Below are 6,000 nucleotides of genomic sequence, written 5' to 3' on the forward strand. Positions count from 1 at the left end.
CCCAGCTACTCGGGAGGCTGAGGCAGCAGGATTGCTTGAGCCCAGGAGTTTGAGGTTGCTGTGAGCTAGGCTGACACCACGGCACTCACTCTAGCCTGTGCAACAAAGCCAGACTCTGTCTCAAAAAAAAAAAAAAAAAAAAAAAAAGATTATGATGGTTATCCTGGAACACTATGAGGCCGGGTGTGGGGCTTTAACGCCCGTAGTCCTAGCTGGTTGGGAGACTGATGCACAGGGATCACCCAAGTTCAGGAGGTGGAGAAGATCCAGAGAGAGAGAGAGAGAGAGAGAAAGGAAGTAAGAAAGATTGCTCATTGATCATAACCAGTTACAAATCATTTTGTTCCTTCTCCACTCCCACTGCTCCACTCGACCAGGCTAAAATAAAATCAAATAAAATAAATTGATGAGAGAGAGAGAAAGGGAGGGAGGGAGTGAGGGAGGGAGGGAGGGAGGGAGGGAAGAAAGAAGCAGCATCGGGCAAGTATGGTGGCACACACCTCTAGTCCCAGCGACTAGTGAGATTGAGTGTACTCTGTTCGATAGAGGGAGACAGACCCTGTCACTCACCTGAAAAGTATACAAATATTAGGTACCAGAATAATTAGAAATTAAGCAAAAGCGGTTGGGCGTGGTGGCCCATGCCTATAATCCTAGCACTCTGGGAGGCGGAGGCGGGTGATTTCTCAAGGTCAGGAGTTCAAAACGAGCCTGAGCAGTAGCAAGACCGTCTCTACTATAAATAGGAAGAAATTAATTGACCATCTAAACACACACAGACACACACAAACATAATAAGCCGGGCATGGTGGTGCATGTCTGTAGTCCCAGCTACTCAGGAGGCAGAGACAGAAGGATCACTTGAGCCCAGGCGTTTGAGGTTGCTGTGCGCTAAGCTGACGCCAGAGGACTCTAGTCCGGGCACCAAAAGTGAGGCTTGTCCCAATAAAAAAATTAAGGAAACGGGACTTACCAGAAGGAGCAGGGAGGGAGTGATAAAAATTTCTCTCTCTCTCTCTCTCTCTCTCTCTCCTCTCTGTCTCTCTCTCTCTCTCTCTCTCTCTCTATATATATATATATATATATATATATATATATATATATATATATATCTGCTCTAGACAGAATAAAAGGGATAAGCAGGGAGGGAGAAATAAAAATTTCTCTCTGTCTCTCTCTGTCTCTCTCTCTCTATATATATACATATATATAATCTGCTATACAGAGAATAAAAGAGATAAGGAGAGAGGGAGAGATAAAAATTTCTCTCAGTCCCAGCACAGCTGTAATCCTAGCTCTCTGGGACACCAAGGCGGGAGGATTGCTCGAGGTCAGGAGTTCAAACCAGCCCGAGCAAGAGCAGGACCCCATCTCTACTATAAATAGAAAGAAATTTACTGGCCAAGTAATATATATAGAAAGAAAAATTAGCCGGGCATGGTGGCGCATGCCTGTAGTCCCAGCTACTCGGGAGGATGAGACTGAAGAATCACTTGAGCACTAAAGTTTGAAGTTGTTGTGAGCTAAGCTGTCGCCATAGCACTCTAGCCGGGGCACCAAAAGTGAGACTCTGTCCCAAAAAAATAAATAAATAAATAATTAAATAAGTAAATAAATAAATAAATAAATTAAGAAAAAGGGACTTGCCAGAAAAAGCCGGGAGGGAGAGATAAAAATTTCTCTCTCTTTCTCTCGCTCTCTTTTTCTCTCTCTTTCTATATATATATATATATCTGCTGTAGACAGATGAAAAGAGATAAGTAGGGTTGAAGAGATTAAAATTTCTCTCAGGGCCAGCACACCTGTAATCCTAGCTCTCTGGGAGGCGGGGCAGGAGGATTGCTCGGGGTCAGGAGTTCAAACCAGCGCTAGCAAGAGCAAGACCCCATGTCTACTATAAATAGAAAGAAATTTTTTGGCCAAGTAATATATATAGAAATAAAAATTATCCTGGCATGGTGGCGCATGCCTCTAGTCCCAGCTACTCGGGAGGCTGAGAAGGAAGGATCACTTGAGCCCAGGAGTTTGAGGTTGTTGTGAGCTTAGCTGACACCCTAGCACTCTAGCCTGACACCAAAAGTGAGACTGTGTCCTAAAAAAAAAAAAAATTAAGAAAAAGGGAATTACCAGAAAACGCAGGTGGGAAAGATAAAAATTTCTCTCTCTCTCTCTCTCTCTCTCTCTCCCTATATATATATCTGCTGTAGACAGATGAAAAGAGATAAGCAGGGTTGAAGTGATTAAAATTTCTCTCAGGCCCAGCACACCTGTAATCCTAGCTCTCTGAGAGGCCGAGGCAGGAGGATTGATCGAGGTCAGTAGTTCAAACCAGCCTGAGCAAGAGCAGGACCCCATCTCTACTATAAATAGAAAGAAATTAATTATCCAAGTAATATATGTACAAAGAAAAATTAGCCGGGCATGGTGGCAAATGCGTTAGTCCCAGCTACTCGGGAGTTCGGGAGGATGAGACAGAAGAATCACTTAAGCACTGAAGTTTGAGGTTGTTGTGAGCTAAGCTGATGCCATAGCTCTCTAGCCGGGGCACCAAAAGTGAGCCTCTGTCTCCAAAAAAAAAAAATAAGTAAATAAATAAATTAAGAGAAAGGGACTTGCCAGAAAAAGCCGGGAGGGAGAGATAAAAATTTCTCTCTCTCTCTCTCTGTCTCTCTATCTCTCTATCTCTGTCTCTCAGTCTCTCTCTATATATATATCTGCTATTGACAGAATAAGAGAGATAAGCAGGGTGGGAGACATAAAAATTTCTCTTAGGCCGAACACACCTGTAATCCTAGCTCTCGGGGAGGCCGAGGCGGGAGGATTGCTCGAGGTGAGGACAAATTTATGGGCCAAGTAATATATATAGAGAGAAAAATTAGCCGGGCATCGTGGCACATGCCTGTAGTCCCAGCTACTTGGGAGGCTGAGGCAGGAGGATTGCTTGAGTCCAGGAGGTGGATGTTGTTGTGAGGTAGGCAGAGGCCACGGCACTCACTCTAGCACATTGTATTCCTGTATAACAAAGCATCACGTGTACCCTATAAAGATTATGAGGGTTATCCTAGCACTCTGGGAGGCCGAGGCGGGTGGATTGTTCAAGGTCACGAGTTCAAAACCAGCCTGAGAGAGACACTGTTTCTACCATAAAAATAGAAAGAAATTAATTGGCCAACTAATATATATATAATATAAAAATCAGCCGGGCATGGTGGCTCCTGCCTGTAGTCCCGGCTAGTTTGGAGGCTGGGGCAGGAGGATCGCTTGAGCCCAGGAGTTTGAGGTTGCTGTGAGCTAGGCTGACACCACGGCACTCAAAAAAAGCCTAGGCAAGAAAGCGAGACTCTGTCTCAAAAAAAAAATAAATAAATAAAATAAATTAATAAGAGAGAGAGAAAGGGAGGGAGGGAGGGAGGAAAGGAGGGAGGGAAGAAGTAGCATCAGGCAAGTATGGTGGCACACGCCTGTAGTCCCAGCGACTCGTGAGGATGCCGCGGGAGGATGGATGGAGCCCAGGTGTTTGAGGTTGCAGTGACCAAGGATGCACTGTACCGTGTTCGATAGAGGGAGAGAGACCCTGTCACTCACCCAAAAACTATACAAATATTAGGTGCCAGAATAATTAGAAATTAAGCAAAAGGGGTTGGGTGTGGTGGCACATGGCTATAATCCTAGCACTATGGGAGGCCTAGGCGGGTGATTTCTCAAGGTCAGGAGTTCAAAACCAGCCTGAGCAAGAGAAGACCATATCTAATATAAATAGAAATTAATTGGCCAACTAAACACACACACACACACACATAATAAACCGGGCAGGGTGGTGCATGTTTGTAGTCCCAACTACTCAGGAGGCAGAGACAGAAGGATCACATGACCCCAGGAGGTTGAGGTTGCTGTGCGCTAAGCTGACGCCAGAGGACTCTAGTCCGGGCACCAAAAGTGAGGATTGTCCCAATAAAAAAATTACGGAAAAGGGACTTACCAGAAGGAGCAAGGAGGGAGAGATAAAAATTTCTCTCTCTCTCTCTCTATGTATATAGGTATATAAATATATAAATATATATATATCTGCTATAGACAGAATAAAAGGGATAAGCAGGGAGGGAGAGATAAAATTTCTCTCAGGCCAAGCCCACCTATAATCCTAGCTCTCTGGGAGGCCGAGGTGGGAGGATTGCTCGAGGTCAGGAGTTCAAACCAGCTCCAGGAAGAGCAAGACCCCATCTCTACTACAAATAGAAAGAAATTAATTGGCCAACTAAACACACACAAACACACACACACATACTAAGCCGGGCATGGTGGTGCATGTCTGTAGTCCCAGCTACTCGGGAGGCTGAGACAGAAGGATCACTTGAGCCCAGGAGTTTCAGATAGCTGTGAGCTAAGCTGACGCCATACTACTCTAGCCCGGGCACCAAAACTGAGACTCTGTCTCAAAAAAAAAAATAAAATTAAGAATAAAGGACTTGCCAGAAAAAGCCGGGAGGGAGAGATAAAAATTTCTCTCTCTCTCTCTCTCTCTCTCTCTCTGTCTCTCTCTCTCTCTCTCTCTATATATATATATATATATCTGCTATTGACAGAATAAAAGAGATAAGCAGGGTTGAAGAGATTAAAATTTCTCTCAGGCACGGCACACCTGTAATCCAAGCTCTCTGGGAGGCGGGGCAGGAGGATTGCTGGAGGTCAAGAGTTCAAACCAGCTCAAGCAAGAGCAAGACCCCATCTCTACTATAAATAGAAAGAAATTTACTGGCCAAGTAATATATATAGAAAGAAAAATTAGCCAGGCATGGTTGCACATGCCTGTAATCCCAGCTACTTGGGAGGCTGAGAGAGAAGGATCACTTGAGCCCAGAAGTTTGAGGTTTCTGTGAGCTAAGCTGATGCCAAAGCACTCTAGCCCGGGAACCAGAAGTGAGACTGTGTCTCAAAAAAAAAAAAAAAAATAAGAAAAAGGGAATTACCAGAAAACCCAGGGAGGGAAGGAGATAAATTTCTTTCTCTCTCTCTCTCTCTCTCTCTCTCTCTCTCTCTCTCTCCATATATATATATATATATATATATATATATATATATATATATATCTGCTATATACAGAATAGAAGACATAAGCAGGGAAGGAGAGATAAAAATTTCTCTCTCTCTCTCTCTCTATATATATATATCTGCTATAGGCAGAATAAAAGACATAAGCAGGGAGGGAAAGATAAAAATTTCTCTCAGGTCCAGAAGACCTGTAATCCTAGCTCTCTCGCAGGCCGCGGTGGGAGGATTGCTCGAGGTCAGGAGTTCAAACCAGCCCCAGCAAGAGAAAGACCCCATCTCTGCTATAAATAGAAAGAAATTTATTGGCCAAGTAATGTATATAGGAAGAAAAATTAGCTGGGCATGGCGGCACATGCCTATAGTCCCAGCTACTTGAGAGGCTGAGGCAGGAGGATTGCTTGAGTCCAGGAGGTTGATGTTGTTGTGAGGTAGGCTGAGGCCAAGGCACTCACTCTAGCGCATTGTATTCCTGTATCACAAAGCATCACGTGTACCCTATAAAGATTATGAGTGTTATCCTGGTACACAATGTGGCCCGGTGTGGTGCTTCACTCCTGTAGTCCTAGGGCATTGGGAGACCGATGCACTGGGATCACCCAAGTTCAGGAGCTGGAGAAGATCCTGATATATATAGAGAGAGTATGACAGAGAGAGAGAGAGAGAGGGAGAGAGAGAGAAAGAGAAAGAAAGAAAGAAAGATTGCTCATTGACCAGAACCAGTTACAGATCCCTTTGCTCCTTCTCTACTCCCACTGCTCCACATGACCAGGGTAAAATAAATCAAATAAAATAAGTTAATGACAGAGAGAAAGGGAGGAAGGGAGGGAGGGAGGGAAGAAGTAGCATCAGGCAAGTATGGTGGCACACGCCTGTAGTCCCAGCAACTCGTGAGGATGTGGCAGGAAGATTGATGGAGACCAGGTGTTCGAGGTTGCAGTGACCAGGATGTTC

General features: G+C 44.5%; 1 long non-coding RNA gene across 1 annotated transcript in view; it reads left to right on the forward strand.

The window, feature by feature from the left end:
• Nucleotides 1-6,000, forward strand: part of LOC142862581 (uncharacterized) — a 101,731-nt gene that overhangs the window by 5,923 nt on the left and 89,808 nt on the right. The window lies entirely within an intron of this gene.

This window comes from Microcebus murinus, chromosome 20, assembly GCF_040939455.1.
Source record: "Microcebus murinus isolate Inina chromosome 20, M.murinus_Inina_mat1.0, whole genome shotgun sequence".
NCBI classification, from domain to species: Eukaryota; Metazoa; Chordata; class Mammalia; order Primates; family Cheirogaleidae; genus Microcebus; species Microcebus murinus.